Source organism: Lolium rigidum, chromosome 1 (genome assembly GCF_022539505.1).
Source record: "Lolium rigidum isolate FL_2022 chromosome 1, APGP_CSIRO_Lrig_0.1, whole genome shotgun sequence".
Classification (NCBI taxonomy): domain Eukaryota; kingdom Viridiplantae; phylum Streptophyta; class Magnoliopsida; order Poales; family Poaceae; genus Lolium; species Lolium rigidum.
Genome location: NC_061508.1, coordinates 168,247,675 through 168,265,386, shown reverse-complemented (window position 1 = coordinate 168,265,386; position 17,712 = coordinate 168,247,675). Strand labels below are relative to the sequence as shown.

General features: G+C 42.9%; 1 pseudogene; it reads right to left on the bottom strand.

The window, feature by feature from the left end:
* Nucleotides 1-714: 714 nt before the first annotated feature.
* Nucleotides 715-3,473, bottom strand: LOC124653373 (annotated as a pseudogene).
* Between the last annotated feature and the right edge of the window lie 14,239 nt (nucleotides 3,474-17,712).

The window sequence follows — 17,712 nt, the reverse complement described above, 5'->3', positions numbered from 1 at the left end:
CAAGACCAAGAAAATACTCAAGAGGATCAAGATCCTTGATGGGAAACGTGTCAGAGAGGGCTTGAACGAGCTTATCAACACCTACAGAAGTGGAGCTAGCAATGACAATGTCATCGACGTACACAAGCATGTAGATGTGAACAGGACCCGAGAGAACACAAACAGGGACATGTCGGCCTTGGACGAGGTAAACCCCAGTTGGTACAAACGAGAACTCAAACGAGCATACCAAGCACGGGGTGACTGCTTCAAACCGTAAAGCGCACGCTGAAGCTTGCAGACATGTGAAGGGAAACGAGCATCCTCAAAACCTGACGTTCTGCTACCGTGAATATGCGATCTCCTCATGCCCTGAATATTGTTCTGTCACTGCGCTTACAGTTACAAAAAAAAAAGCACGTCAGCTGTGTTGTAGACCTTAACCTGTGGAGATTGATTGCCATGCTAAATTTGAGATATCGATATTACTTGATCTGGTAAAGATGGGCAAAGAGAAAGAAATACTATGAATCACAGCTGAACACTGAGGAAGAAAACCCCACATCACAACAAGGCGACAAGCATTGCAACAAATGCAAAACCTATTAGAATTGACGAGAGGCCGCAGTAACATATGGTAACTCACTATCTGAACGTAAAACTAATGAACAGATCAACATGACTAAACAAATGTATTTAGCTAATTAATCAATGGAAGTCGCACGTTAGCAACCATCATATAGGTTATTGACTGTTGTTATCATCGCTGCCATCCTGGTTGGCAACCTTTGCTTTCTCAGTGTCGTCGATGTCCTGCAGCTCGCGGCGAGACACGAACTTGGCTGTGTCCTTCCTGAAGGTGAGGTAGATCACGGCGGCGACGTAGAGCAACATCAGTGGGAACAGGGTGATGCTGACGAGGATGTTTGCATAGACCGGCAGGGAGTTGTGGAGGATCCAGCCAACCAATTTGGAGCTGAGGAAGTAGACGTTTATCCCGATGATAATGAAGCCCAGCGTCCACGAGAACCCAATAATCTGCAAATATCGTACGTAAGTTGGTTATTACTAAGCACAAAAACGAGGAGGATCATCGGTGGTGCGTGTGCTTGCTTACATAGATGGAGTTGTTGCACTGGCCCATCTTGTTGCTACTGCTGCTGAACTTGAGAAGAGGGATGAGGGCGAATGGTAGCTCAAAGGACAGGATCATCTTCATGTATGACAAAGAAAACCAATAACATACAGTATTATTATTAATTATATTAATTTGGATCTTTAGCGACACTGTGATGCTGTATTATATAATTGCCGTGGTGAAAACCTACCGATGCGATGATGATGAGACGACCAGCGCCAGAAGAGCCTCCGATAATGGAGACAACTAAGCTGGGGACGATGGCGATGCTGCGGGTCATCAGGTTCCGCACCCACTTCTTCATCTTGATGTCCAGGAACCCCTGCATGATGTACTGCCCGGCATAGGTGCCGGTGATACTCGAGCTCTGCCCAGAGGCCAAGAGAGCCACGCCGTACACGATGGCACTCGACCTGCCAAGCACATTCTGGAACACAACATGCATTTTAGTTAGAGATACATCCGTATCTAGACAAAGTTGAGACACCTATTTTTAGACGGAGGGAGTACTAGTAATCTTTTCGTAGACCATCATACTAGATCACAGTTCACAGACGAAATTCAAGTGATCAAACACCTTGAGTAGGAAGGAAGACGAGTCCAATGTGAGGTCGCCGCACTTGGTGGCGTCTTCCGGCGAGAGGTTTCCTGCGTTACAGACGGTCCCGGAGACAGAGATGATGGCGATGTTGACGAGCAGCGCCACAAACAGCGCGATGCCGCTCTCGAAGAGGAAGAACCTGCAAGCGTCGTTCATTCCTTTTACTGACGCGGGCGTGCTCCTTGACAGCACCAGGGCAGAGTGCAGGAATAGGTTGTGCCTGTAACAATCAATGTTCACATGAGCTAGCGAACATATCACGGGTAGTGGACCTCAAATTGTAACCTGAACATTGTGGAGCTATTTTGTGTATCACTTACGGCATGACGAGAGCCCCAAGTAGGGCAATGGCATCGGCTGTGGCGCTGGACCCGTTGAGCTTCGGGATGAACATTCCCTTCAGCACCTCCTTAGCCGGGGGCTTCACAATGCTCATCTCCACGAAGAAGCATGCTGCCATGACGAACACCAGGAGAGCGACTAAGAACTCCAGCTTCCGTACCTACACCCAGTTACATGGGCATCATGGCTATGTCCATCAGGAAAATCATTCCAGTTATGATATTAATAATTGGTGGTACATTACCCCGTATTTTTGCAGGCCGAGAAGGAGAAGCGTGCTTGCACCAGCAATGAGAACCCCGATCCACACGGGGATGTTGAACAAGAGATTGAAAGCGAATGCTGTCCCTATAACTGCAAAAGAGAAGGTGAACTGGTAAGAACATTGGTTTAGCATAGGTTCCAGAGTGAGTAAGTTTTGCCTTATATCTACTCTCTCTCTCTCTCTCTCTCTCTCTCTCTCTCTCTCTCTCTCTCTCTCTCTCTCTCTCGATGAAGTAGACTGAAAATTTAAACATGGTACTCGACCTTTTTGTTTGGGACTGTTAATAGTGTTAAGAGTTCAAACCTTCTGGGATGTCTGCAGCAATGACAGCCACCTCTGCGAGCAACCAGAGGCAGATTTTGACCCATACTGGATACTCTGACTTGCACAGCTCGGCTAGATGTCGCCCTGTACGTGTTGTGTTAGTGAATTAAGATCCATAAACAAACACTGAGTAAGCTTCATGAATTTACCCGTAACAACTCCAAGATTGGCTGAGAGTGATTGTATAATTAACGCGAAGACGAGTCCGATTAGAATCACCCAGAGGAGCTACCAAAAAATACAAGAAGCAAAGTAATTAGCACGCTGATGGACGGACGAAACGGGAAGTACCAATGAACAAAACAAATGTACTACCTCATATCTGTGGTTCGCACCGGCCTGTAGATCAGTTTCCACTGTTTCAGTAGGAAAAATGTGAGAACCATATAGGTGTGTATTTACTTGTGTGTGTCGTTAGATGAATGTTACAGTACTAATTTTACTAATTAGAGAGTGAGAGAATTGTGTGCGTACAGTTCCCGGGATCAAGGTAAGCCAAGGAGACCATGAAGCCTGGTCCAACGTGGCGCAGAAACCGTCTCCATGCCGGCTCCTGTGTATGTTGAGAAAACCAAATTCAGTGTAAACGTTAGGAAAAAATATCACATCTATCCTGGACATAGAGCATCGATGGATCGCTTTGCAGGACCGCGCGAGTGCCTTGATTTTGATACTGTAGATGTGCAAGTAAAAATAGTGAAGTAACCAACCCTAACCTGCACCGAATGATCGTCCCCTCTGAGGCCAGCGATTGCCTCGATATCCACGTCCTTGCCGGAGGCCGCCGGTGTCTCCGTCTTATTTACCTCCAGGACATGCTTCATTTTTTCTAGTCGAATCAAATTCAAACAAATACTATTTTAGAATCACTGCAAATTAAATGTTATTAGCAGTACAGAGAATAAAACTTGCAAAACAGATCTACAGAATGCGGCGGCGCCTAGGTACATGGTGAGGTGGAGCCAGTACAGCAGCTCGACTGACCGAGGCGGCGGCGCTCGGCAAACAGGGAAGCGCGCGAGCAGAGAGATAAGTACCCGAGGAAGTAGTACGACGGCCGGCGGGAGGCGTTCAGATGCGGGAGGATCGCCGGAGGCGAAGGACAATTGCAGCCCTACTCCGGCTGGGCGATGCAGGTAAAATTATGCGCAAAACCCTCTGGAACTCCAATCTGACGAACTGAACTCACCGATGCCCGATCGAGGGCAGGGGAGGTAGGAAGGATCGATGATCAAAATGGGCGCGAGGTGTTGTGCTTGCTCGTTGATGATCTCTGTCTTGGAAACCTCAGATGCAATCACTGCAACGAGTCTTATATAGGTAGAACCGTAGAAGGCGCCGCCGCACATCAGTTCCGGGGGAGCGCGGTTACTCCGGGCTCGCGCCGCCGCGAGCGCGCCCGTGGCCGGCGCGTGGTCGGCACGCGCATCATGTACCGTGAGATGCTGACATGTTGAACGTCATGGCCCACGCTTGACGCGGGCACGTGACCACGCACGGGTCGCCGCCTGCCGTACTCTAATGCACAGGGAGTTTTTTTTGTTTGTTTGAAAGTAGGTTATCACTTATACAGTTATACCACGCGATAATGCACAGGGAGTTTAGAGTCACGAAAATGAGGGCAACAAAAAAATTGTGTTAATATCTTGAAATAGTGTTTCTTGCTTGTCTTGCTTCATGCGTTAAGAATGCCTGCTTGAGTGGATTATTAAACAAAATTGTGAACCAACACATTCCCTATGCATTAGTGATCATGTCATTCAAAATATTACTATCTATTTGGCACAAATATTATCTTGGAAACTCCTATTATTTCAAGTGGTTTAACTTTTCTAAAACCAAGAGCCAAGATTATTTTGACACAAATTTTTTTCCAAACTAAGTATTTATTAAACCATAGGGATACACCAGCGGTATGATGCCATCATCTTGCAAAATCTCATTTTACAAACTTTTACACAGGGATTTCAAAACACTTCGAAATCCTACAAAAATAAGGAGATGTTCTTATCTCCACTATTTCCTTGAAAATCTTACTAGAGCTTTACTCTTTTATTTATAACCTTTCTTAAACCTTGCCTTGACATGATCATTCTTTGATCACTTGTTCTGCAACTTCTTCTTGGTTTGTTTGATAGTTGTTTGTATTGACCTTGCTGATTATGTGTGATGAATTGCCTTATGTGTGACTCTTTCTCATTTTGGTTGAATTGCTTGTGTGTAGCTTTGATCTGCAGTTGGGCATATGCACCAAGCTATTTAAAAAATACATCATATTATAATATAGCCAGTCGGAATTTTCTCACAAGCTGATTTCTCTATCTACTCCTTCAACTCAAAACCCCACTTTGGCTATGACCCGCTTTTCAGTGCAAACCAACCAAAAATAAGATATAGTATATGTGTATGGGTGATTACCTCAATCTCAAAATCCATCGTCAAAAGTTTCCTCTATCCACCATTTGTCTATTGGATCACTTCTATCATCTTTCAAAGGTCAACCTCTAAGCTTAGGATCCCTCTTCTCCTATACTTCTAATCCTACACACTATTTTGACTTGATTTGATAAGTGGCATGGGATTGTTTTCTTATGCTATTTGTGGGATGCTTCTATCCAATCCTACTTGTGCGCTTGAGGAATTCTTTACGAACCTCATCAACTCATCCATCATAATCTCATAGAAAAGTCCAAGACCTTATGGCAACAACTCAAACTTCAAACTGGAGTTTCCCTCCAAATTTGCTAAAACCCTAAACCTTTATTTCTTCTCTATTTGTCTACAAAAATATTTCAAGTTTTTATCAAAGTATTTCAAAAACCTTTTCTCAAACAAAATTTGGGAATGTGGCTGGTTTGTTCTATCATTCCTTTCCCATTTTAAAATAATTTTAGTCAAATGTTTACTTATTATTTGTTATTGTGTGTAACCTATTTTCCTTTTTCCCCAAATGTATGTAATGGTACGCATACCATTCTTGTTTTTATTTTTTTCTTACATCCTTATGTTATGAGGAAAAATCTACGTTGCATAGTTGTGCCAGTACAACATTTTGAACTACAAATGTCATCCTTCTATTTTCGAAATTGTTAAAAGCTGACTCAAATGAACTTCATTCAAAATTGGATCTTCTCACATGAAGCATTCTAAACAAATTCAAATAAAACCCAAACTTGAATGGAATATTCTCTACAACAAAACACTCCTCTCTGGGCCACTATCTACAATCATCTTGTTGGCATACACATAATGAAAATATATACCCCTCCGATGAGTATTATCATCAATCCATTTGCAACTCTATCTCCCTAAATACTTGTGTAACCATCATCTCACTCACATATGTGCCTCTCCATCACCTGCACCCCATCAGGCTTGACCTGCACTTAAGCCTTGGGGCTTGTTGGTCATTTGTGTTGGGTAAGAGCGGAGGCTGGCCATGTCAGCCATGGCCTTGTTCCATGCATGCTCCCTTGTCTCTCTTCTCTCTCCTTGGCCAAGCCAATCACCACCTCTGCACCTGCACATCCATGTCCTCCACGCAACATCAGACCAGCTAGCCCTTCACCTCTCATCTCCTTCCCTTTTTCTTGGAACCCTAAGGAGGGTGAGCACACTCCCCTCTCCTTTTTCTCTGTCGAAAGGGAGCCAATCAGTGAGTGTCCTCGACCTTGCACACCACCACACACCTCCTGGACATCATCCTTATTGAGGCCGCACAGTGCAGAATGCTCAAGCAAGATTTGAAGAATAACCCGGTGAAGCCATCTGTTCCTAGAGCCTTATCTGAAGACTCCTTGATTGCGTCTTGTACTTCTTCATTGGTAAAGTTCTCATCAAAGCTTGAAAGGTCACATGAAGGAAGGTGCATATTTACCAATTAAAATCCTAAGAGTAGTGCATTCCCTTCTTGTTCTCCTTCTTCTCCTCTTCCTTCTTCCGAGTTCCTTCTTTTTTCTCCTTAGAAGGTAGTGTTAGCTCTATCATATCACATTGTGTTTGCCCACTCCAGCCTCCTGTTTTACCAGGCTTCATTGTCCTCTTGTTCCACGCCATGAACAGTCTCAACTCCATTAGTCCCAACCTCCTCTAAGACAAGCCATCTGGATCCCAACCTAAAATTAAGTTGTGAAGAATACAACAAGCAAGAACCTTCTTGACTTGGATGTCGCAAGTGTGGAACAGTTTCTGGTCAAGTACCTTGAACCTATTCTTGAATATAGCAAATTCCCTCTCCATGGTAACTCTAAAGGCTAGAGTGTCTAAGATTGAACAATTGTTTGGCATTCTGCGAGATGTTCCTTGAAGTTAACTCCGTTAGATGGTACCTGGTTTTCTAAAGGATGGTGGAATCCCAGGTTGACATGCATATCCAACATTTTTAACCCATAAGCCCATGACAAGATGGCAGAGGGAATGCTTGCATCTTGACGCCTTTGTTTCATTGATTTTGACTTCAACGGGAAATCTTGAAATAGTGGATGATGAAGCAGAGCGACAGTGAATCGTCGATGTTGAGTTGGAGATCAATGGCGGGGAACTTCTTATCTCACATCGCGCGGATGCGTGGTCTTGAGAGGGGTAGCTGTTGATGTGCTCCATAGATGAAAACTTCTCGTGGTCGATGGACCTAACAACTGCTAGTCAAACAACTGAGGACTTGATCCTTGATGATTACAAAAGTGCAAGTTCATAAAGGAACAAGATCAACTTCTTGACAGAGATTTTTGGTGACGTCCTAAGGCAACATCTGGCTATCCCTGTATGCATACGACTAACTCAGTATCCAATCTTCCATTGCTGCAATGGGAGAGACTAGAGTCTTCGCGAAGGGTTGACCCACCTTCGGCTTCCAGGATTCTAATCTGAGTTGGAGGCATCATCCAATGTCTATGTTGAAAGTGGATCAGTTAGTAGAGTAAGAACGTTTCAAATACTTTGGTACACCTAGAGTCAAGAATTAGAAGTTTTGAAGAGGTGAAAAATAGAAACTGTACTTCCAACTTCACAGGAAAAATAAGTTTGTAAATAGTTTCTTTTAAAGTAGTAGTGGCCCCTCTATGACTAGTCAAACTATACTTCGAAGTATAGTTTGACTAGTCTAATGGTACTCTCCACTATGACTAGTCTTATAGCTTTTGGTTGCATAATTAGTGGGATAATAGCAGGTTCATCTACTTTTTTTTTTCCTTGGCCACGTTGGGGTAAGATGTCCGTAGGTATCCCGTAAATCAGTACCGAATTCTAATCGAACAACCTGTCTGCATTGCTCAAATGTTTTTTTTAAATTTTTTTTGCATTGCTCAAATGTTACCGACAGGGAAAGGAGATACGGGGGCACTTTTCTTCATGGAAAAGAGACGGCGGGTAATTGGGGTGGGGACAAAGCCGACAACCGACCCATGTACCCTAGAGCCAGGTTCCGAGTTGTACACGCGTACTCCTTCGTCCGACACGAGTACTTGAGTCCGACACGAACTCCTATACATACGGGACGCGGGACCAATAGGCCCTGACGGCATTCACAAATAGCAGGCGATTCCCTAGTAGTAGCTGCTTCACCACATACTGCGTGATCCGGCGATCGATCAGGTATGGGTTACGCCATCAACCCTTTGGCCTGCGTGAGCTTCGGCGGGAGAAAGTTCGGCAAGAAGAGCTCCGCGAAGAAGCCGGGACCAGCACCCGCACCTGCGCCGGTCGCCACGACTGAGCAAGCAACAGCAGGAAACCAGAGCGTCGCCAAGAAGCTGGAAACAACACCGGCACCGGTCGCCGCGACCGATCAAGCGACGGGGGGAAACCAGAGCGCCGCCAAGAAGCTGGAACCGGCACCGGCGCCGGCGCCGGTCGCCGCGACTGATAAGGCGACGGCGGGAAACCAGAGCGCGGCCGCCGCGTCAACCGTCGTTGGCGCGAAACGAGCGAAAGCAGCGGCAGGCAAACGTGGCAAAGCGGAGGCGGCGCCGTACCGTGGCGGCTTTATGCCGTATCGCCCGCTGCATAGCTACAACATAGACCCCGTCGCCAATTGCATGTATTTTTGGGGGAGCGTTGGCCAGATCATGTGCTAATTGTTTATGAGAGCACATACGAAGTGTTTCTGTAAGCTGGCTAGGACACCATGAAAAAAGCTCCATATTTGTACGTTAATTGTAAGTGGATGATTGCTACTAGCTACACAACGTGGAATTTCCATTTTTGTTTGTTTATCTATCCCAAATCTTGTGAAACTGTACTTGCTAGGACTAAATGCAGTATGATCAAACGGCCAAACCATAAGATAGTTATTTGGCTCCCAACATACTTAAAAAAGAATTGTTAAATTTACCAACATCTGAACTTATGTGAGAAGATTTCACTTTCATTCAAAAGATCTTCCCAGCCTACCAGCCTTGAGAACAATTATATTCTCATTCGGGGGGAGTTGTCAGGCCTGAACTGTTGACTGAAGAATAGGAACACTGTCAAACACTTTCAGTTAAAGCATCATGAGTTCAAGAGTATCGATATGAGACGTCCATCCTTTATCAGACGGCAAAGATGCAGTGATGCGGTTTTGCGCCAATTCACAAAACTGCAATATCGTTCACTCTTTATCCGACGGCTCACAACATCACTGTTCACTGTCCGACAACATCATCGTCCTCTTTACTTTTCCTTTTGTTGCTTTAATTTCGCTTGGACTGTGATGGCTATATGAGCTGAACCTCAGACCATGTTAGGTATCATATTTCTAGATTAAACCCTATCCGGTGATGTTTGCGGAGAGGCTATAAACTGTAATAAGATCAAGTGGGTTACGGTTGCAAGCCTTGGGCCGATGCGCCGTGAAGACGCCACGGTGAAGGGGGCGTCACATGAGGGAGGGATCTCCTCGCTGCCAGAGCAGCGGACGGTGCAGACCTCCAGTGCTCGGATGGTATCTACTGCCAGTCTGATGGCAAGAAAGCCCAAAGAGCTGAGGATTTTGGGACGGGATGCCGCTTTTCATTCAATATGGTAAAACATAGAAATTTACATGGCCTCAAATCAGTTTTAAAATGTACTTTACTCTGCTTCTATGGAGTTCAAAAGGTAGACAGTAACTCTGCCCATATCTAGCTTAAACAAGTGAAAGCTTTGCATGCGATGGGAGTCTCTCAAGGAGAGGACCCCTAACCATATCAAGGGCAGCACTATCTAGTGTTGGGATTGCTTCATCTGGATCATAAGCGTCAGTTAGTCTTTGAGTTGTATCTACAGTCACCACTTGTATCGCAGGGGCATTCTCCACGACATGCAAAAGGAATTCAACCTGGCCTCTTGCTCCTCTGAATCCTGTAACACGTAGATTCTTCAAATTCACGTATTTGTATCCAATCACGGGTACTTCTTGTCGCAAAGGACCATCATTTGCAAACCACGAAGAATGAAGGCAAAAAAACTGCAAACAGCAACATCAAAGATTACTACAGTTATTATTGGAACAAATTACTACTAGTTAATAGGAGTATATGATAAGGTTGAAAATAATTGGTGACAAAAGAAAAGCCGATCGAGAATGCTACTCACATGTACTCCAAGATTTTCAATGAAGGGAGCAGCCCTCAGCAAGGAAACTAAGTACAGAATTTTGTCAACTTCATCAGCAAAAAGAAATATCTGCACATGCCTGAGCGGAGAAAAGATGCGAGGGCTGTTTACCACCCATCGGTTCTGAAAAGATAAAACAGCAAAGGTCATCGCAAAATGATAAGTCACGCAAACTAAATCATAACTTGAATATTGTTCCAGTAAAATACCTCTAGTCGTTGAAATGCAAACTGCAGTGTCAGGTTTTGTACATGTGGAAGCCCGTTGAGAAGCGAGGCGAGAGCGTTCTGAAAAGTCGTACTACTGTAGACCCAGATTTTCGCCTTTTCAAGTTTCGAAGCGTGCCGGAGGGCAATAGGTATGAATGGTCCTTTATAAACAAATGTCGAGAGCTTTGCAGCATGGAAGTCTATCTTGGTTATGTCGCAGTTCATGAATCTCAGGTAATGCAGGTGGGACAATGGGCGAGTCACCTTCAGCTCGTCCTTGAGATGGCATCTCACAATGCTCAGCCACTCAAGCTTACAGCAACTGGCTAACACACTATCGAGGTCCTTGCTCGTGGTGTTGACTGTTGAGTACATAGAGAGCAAGCCTTTTCAGGTTTGAGAAACCTACGAACTGGGTAGGAGGTGGTCCGAAACACACAAAGCAAAGCTGAAGACGCTCTAGGCAAGACACACGTTCCGTGCCTACAAGTTCAAACGGGAATCTGTAACGATCCCCGTGCCCGATGAAATTGGATGATGGTGCCAGATCAAAGGCTAGGTTCTTCGTGTGGGATGACATCGCAAACCTGATCCAGCTATCGAGATGGCGAGCGAGCTTGCTTTCGAACACAAATTTAATCTCAAACTGGTCGACACCCCTGCCGCGGTGCCTCCATAGAACCATATCGACATGGTCGATGAACACCTGGGCGTGCCGTCCTGATTTGGCACCATTGAAGCTCAGCCTGGTGCAGGTTGTCCACACGAATCTCCACTTGCTCGACAAGACACTGGACCGTACGACCTCTTTTGCGGGCAACTTCGATAAGATTGTACTCCCTCCGTTCTCTTTTAATTGACTCAGATTTAGTACAACTTTGTACTAAATCTGAGTCAATTAAAAAAGAACGGAGGGAGTACATAGCAGATCCTAGATAGAGAGAAAAAATACCACTTATTAGTTAAGAAAAGCGTTTGACGACCCTGCAACAAAATATGATTTAAACATTTTTAGATGAACAAAATATGATTTAAACATGCATATACCTCGGGAAGGTCTTCGAGCCTAACGATCAGCCTTCCCTTTTCATCGGCCAGTCTCCTTGCTGGTCTCTGAACATGGACATGATGCTCCTCTGCCGATATTGTACTTGTCAGATAGTTGCCCATTTTATTTTATTGCTGAAAAAATAATTGGGAAAAATAGTAATAATATTAGAAAAACAAGAGGACAGTGGGCATGAATGAGTATGTCTTTTCATATACAACCATCAAGTGGCTAGCGTGGGGCTGGCGACTAGCTTCTGATGCGGACAATGGATTATTTTCCCTCTGGCTTCTGAGGAGGACGACGGTGAGGACTTCTTTCCTCCAACCCGGCGCCGCCCTCTGCATGTTATGTGCAGGAGCAGAAGACCGACTCCGTACTGAATTGTTCTTGTTCTCACGAGGATCCATCCGACCAGTATACGTTAAAGGCATCGGAGAATGAAGAGGCCTTTCCGATTAATGTTTTTGGTGTGGGAAAGGGGTGACCATCTACAGGCCCAACTATCGACTCGGGATGGCCCAGTAGCTCGGATCCGATACGCTATGACGTGGTTCCCGTTCCCTTCAACAACAACGAAAAAAAAAATTAACATTGTTTCCTAAAAAACTAAACTCCACCGCTGACCCTTGTCAACTGTCTTGCAAGCATCATCTAGTTTGTTTCAGACTTGGCGGTGGAGTTTGTTTCAGACTTAGTTTTTTTTTGAAATATATGTTTCAGTTTGTTTCAGACTCAATGCATTATAAAGGACATGATAAGAGCATCCAACCTGATCCTCTCAGAGTTTGCTCAATCTTTCACAGCGAGAACCCGGGTAAACAGAATCTCTCAGTCACGCGCGGAACGCAACCTGGAGAAGAGGAACGAATCCAGCCAGCAACGTATCGAAGAAAGACATGCCTCAAACCCTAGCTTGATAATCCTTGATGAACACAAGAACCCTCGCGACAATCTTTATTGGAAGCTGATAAACGGCATCGCCGTATCCCGGAGGGATGCAACACGTGAACACACGCAATAGTTTTAACCTAAACTTGTCTACCTCTAAACCCTAGCCGCACCAGCCCTTATATGAGGGGAAGTGGCTGGCCAAGCCCTTGTAAGCCTCCCTAACTTGGTTTGGACAGACCCAAACCAAAACTACTCAAACTTATTAAAAACCCTATTTGGCCGACATATGACCATAGATATAAAATATAATAAATAAGATAACTAGCTAGTTGGAGTCCTGAAATTGGGCTTCACCTCAGCCGTCATGCCGTATCACGTCGCCTTCCATCCATCTGTTGGTCACCTGCTTCCATCTCCTCACTCTGACAATATCTTGGTAGATAACAGATCTAAATAAATAGCAACGCATTCTTTTAGTTAGTATAATTCTGAGATATTAAAACACTATTTTAAGGTAGAAAAGAATTCACCTTACAATAGCTGTAATGTAGACTTAGTATTTCCTGCCAGCTCAAACAGGCCGAATGATCTCGTTGTCCCAAAATATATCCTCGTGACTTATGCCCACTACAATAGATATTTTTCTTGTTTTTTCACCTTAGCATTGTCAAAAGACTTGGGTCTACTCGGATACCTGCCGAGCCCCTTCTCTCTTCTATTTATATTGCACGGTGCGGTGCATAGCTGGATACAGATTACAATACGTAATATGAGATTGAATACAATACTACTTCTAACACCCTCCCTTAATCACAACTTGGCCAAGTTGAGATTATGCTTAAATTTTTCAAAAGTACGAACTGGGAGAGGCTTTGTGAATCCATCGGCGACTTGATCCCTAGAAGGAACAAAGCGAATTTTCAGCTGCTTCTTGAGAATCCTTTCTCTCACAAAATGAAAATCCATTTCAATGTGTTTGGCACGTGCATGGAACACAGGATTTGCAGATAGATAAGTTGCTCCAAGATTATCACACCATAGACATGGTGATTGAGTCAATTTGACTCCAAGCTCTGCAAGTAATGACTGTATCCATATTACCTCTGCTGTGGCATTAGCTACAGACTTGTACTCTGCCTCAGTACTGGACCGTTGAAAGTGCATGGAGCCCCCATGTGTGGTTTTGGTAATTAATGACAATCCCTATGGACTAATGTTTGCATTGAGTTATATTTGTAGGTGTTGTCCATAGGCAATGTTTGAACCATATGTTAGCTTCAAGGTTGCAATAAGAAGAAATTGATGAAGGATATCAAGTGTCAAGTATGTCTTGAAGATGAAGATGAAGTGAGCCCTCAAGTTGCTTCAAGACATCAATATGATGAAGAATGAAGAATGAAGCGCAAGTTTAAGATGAGCCAACTCGAAGAGTTCATAAGCTTAAAGCTTGCCATGGAGAAATGAAGTGCAAGTTCAAGATGAGCCATCTCGAAGAGATCCTTTGCTTGAGTCTTGCCATCCATATGGTGATCATGGATATGTGAAAATGCGCCGAAGAAGAAGCTCTCCCATGGTGGATTATGGGGGAGCAATCCACATGGTGGTCATGGATATGTGAAGATGCGCCGAAGAAGAAGCTCTCCCATGGTGGATTATGGGGGAGCAATCCACAAGACTTCGTCAAGCAAGCACAAGCAAGAAAGGCGTTCCATCTTGTTGAGGTCAAGATCGTCATCATCGAGCTCAAGTGGAATGCGCAAGTATAAGGTTTGCTCTTGATAGGGTTTGTTTCTCACCGGTCTCATAGTGTAGTTGGAGACCGGTTTATAGTTTAGTTGCCGTACTATCAAGAGGGCTCTCGAGTGAGTAACTCGATCGTATCGTTCGGAGAGAGCTCAAAACTTTGCATCCTTGCATCATCTTTCTTGGTTGTTATTTGGACCTTATCCATGTGATGTTTTAGAGCTTGTGCTTATTCTCATGACAAGCTCTAGTTCATCGAAAACGGATTTCGCATAGATCACTTGTTGCGTTTTCGAGTTTGGTTCATCATCTTACTTGGTTTTATTTGGATCTTATCCATGTGATGTTTTAGAGCTTGTGCTTATTCTCATGACAAGCTCTAGTTCATTGAGAATGGATTTTCCATGGGCAACTTGTTGCATTTTCAAGATTGGAGGTTTTAGCGGTATGTCTTTTTGAGATAGGTCAAACCTTTCATCATTTTTTTCTATCCTCCTTTGCTGGACTATGATGTTTCTATGCATATTGTTGTAGAGCTCGTTGTTGTGATTTCAACGAGCCCAAGATCATCGAAATCGGAGTCCGGATGCAAAAGTTATGCCCGTTTTAGTTTTGGTGTTTCTGTAGTTTGCTTAGGCCGGATATTTCGGAAATATCCGCCCCCCTCGAAATCGGAAGAAAAGCAGCTCTGGACAGGGGCCGGACTTTTGGCCGGATTTTGTCAACACCCGGATTTTTAAGTCCAGATGCCTATTATGCCGTACATCGCAATCCCAGGAATATTGTTGTTGCGAGACATAATAGTTGAATATCATAGAGTCATCATTTATTACAACACATAATCGTCTTACAAAGGTAGATCACATGATCCAATATTACAATAGTAGTTGATCTATCGATCAACGAACATCACAAATAGCGGAAGCGAAGTAGTAGTGGCTATCTAATCCACAGGCCAACGCTTGACGTCAGGAGTAGTCCTAGTTGTCGTAGACGTCCTGCTGTCCATCTTCCTCGTACTGATGTTCTCCTTCATAGTCTGGCCATTTGAATAGCCAGGGACAAAGCCATGAGTACTTTTAAAGTACTCGCAAACTAATACTAGTGTAAGCATTATCAATTGTGGTAAGGGGATACTAAGCTCTAGGTTTATTTGCAAAAAGCCAAGTTTATTTCATAAACATTTAGTAAAGATGCTTGAATCACTAGACTAACTCAGGTGGGAACATTAATGTCATTCCCACAACTCTGTTGTGATTCGAGTCAAAGTCACCATTCACCTTTCAACACCAAGTCACCAGTCATATGTCACATTTTTAAAAAAATGGTCTGATGACGGAACAGTATGGCCTTTCCAATCGTCCGTAACCGTGGACACGGCTATTCGAATAGTTCTACACTCTGCAGAGGTCGTACACTTGTGCCACAATATTTGCAATAATCCGTCGGGTTAATCGGCCCTGATTTATCATACTCCGTATGCGGACTACCAACCATAACCTTTCACTTATATACTCTAGTACGGGCACCTCTCCCCATGAGCTTGGCCTCCCGGTGAAGACACACCGTCGGCCGGGAACCGCACGGAGGCTTGGGCCGGACAATTCACCTCATTCACGTCATATCACATCATTTCTTTTGTAGAGGCAGCCCTCGGCATAACCCCGATGACGCTTGTTTAGAGGGAACCCATACTAAAGCACATAAATTTCTAGTTAAGCCCTTACCCATATTGGATATTGTGGGGGTACTTTAAAAATTGGAATGGTATCGCATCCGAACCCAACCATCGGTTTTATGTCAAAAATCACCATCTTCTCTTGGTCATATTCACCTTCAAAGTCATTCAATGGAATGAACCATCATTCCAAGGTTTCAACTTCATTTCAAAGTCACATGTTCCCATCTAGAGTAGTCAAATTTTAATTGATTAGCGCTAGCAACTATTTCATGAGGGGTGCTAAGTATCTTGGAGCTTGCTAGGCTAAGTGTGATTCTCTTGTACTACTCTATATTTTAACCAAGTGAATCATAAACCAAAAAGTAGCTTTGATAAATAAAATCAAGTAAAGCTTGTAAAGTAAAAAACTTTGGGATAGGTTCATAAAGTAAAATGTAATGATGTCTTGTTCTGGTAGAGCTTTGCAAGAATATCAGCTTGCAAGAGTATTATCTTGCCTTGATTGGTGAGGTGATCAAAGTGTTCTTCTTCTTCCTCTTGGTAGAATACCTCCTCCTCTTGATAGTCTCCAGTACTAGCGTCTATAAACGAATACGAGGATACAATCACCAAACAAAACTTAAGTACTCTTAATTAGTCTTAGTGGCTCACACAAGGATCTAGCATCATTACTTAACATTTATTACAAGATTATGCTAGGGTTTCCTTATTTAGTAATAGGAAAATAATTTCCTCTCATTGAAAATGGAGTTAGGGTTTCGTTTTAGTTTGTGAGAAAATAATTTCCTCTCATTGAATCTTCTTAATATTTAATTTCTCTTATGAATAATATATGACCTAGGTTGACTAAAGTCAACCTCTTCATACTTATCATTTGGGAAAATGATTTAAATGAGGTTCCATACCTCATGTAATTTAATACCAACATGGTAGTGATTTAATGCCACCAAATAATTCCATATGAGGTTACATAGACTATGGTTACTACCTCATGTTGAATTGCTTGAGAACAAGATTTAAATGAGAGGAATACCTCTCATATGATTTAACACATATTTGTACTAATTTAAAAGACTACTATTGAGATGATTTATATTCTTAAATAATCAGGGATGATCCCATGTTGACCAAGGTCAACACTTCACACTTAGTATTTGAGAAAAATGAGTTAAATGAGATTCATCATCTCATGTGATTTAATTTATCCTTGGAAAATTTAAATACTATTTAGATTTAAGATTTATAAGTGAGCAAGTATGAGCCTAGGAAATTAAAGTTCAATTACTACTTCATTTTATTTGAGAAAGATGATTTAAATGAGGTGAGCACCTCATACCATTTTAATAACACCTTACCATGGTTTAATATCATTAATAAATTTAATGTGTGTTTTAATTGACCATGGTATCTACCTCATATTAATTTGGTTGAGGCAAGATTTAAATGAGACCAAGGTATCTTATATTTTAATAAATAGGTTTGAACTATTTAAATACTACTTGTGAGAATGATTAAATATTTTCAAATAGGAATCTATGGGTCATTAATACATGTGGTATCAATTCTTATTGAACTATTTGTGACTAATGATTTATGTGAGAAACTATACTTCATATAAGTTAAACTATCATTTAAATGATTTAAAAACTCTAAGTAACCAAGCATGAGACTTATTTGACCAGGGTCAGTACCTCTAGTTGAATTACTTAGGATCACAATTTAAATGAGAGAGAAGCCCCCATACTATTTAAATAATTCTATGTGTATGGATTAAATGGGCTAGAAATGGCTCCATAGCCATTATTTTAACTCTAGTTCATGATCATGCCAAACAACTATGCTATATTTTTGCATAAACAATTAGATTATGTCAAATGTGATTTATTAGAGTTGGAATCAACTTAAAATCATTT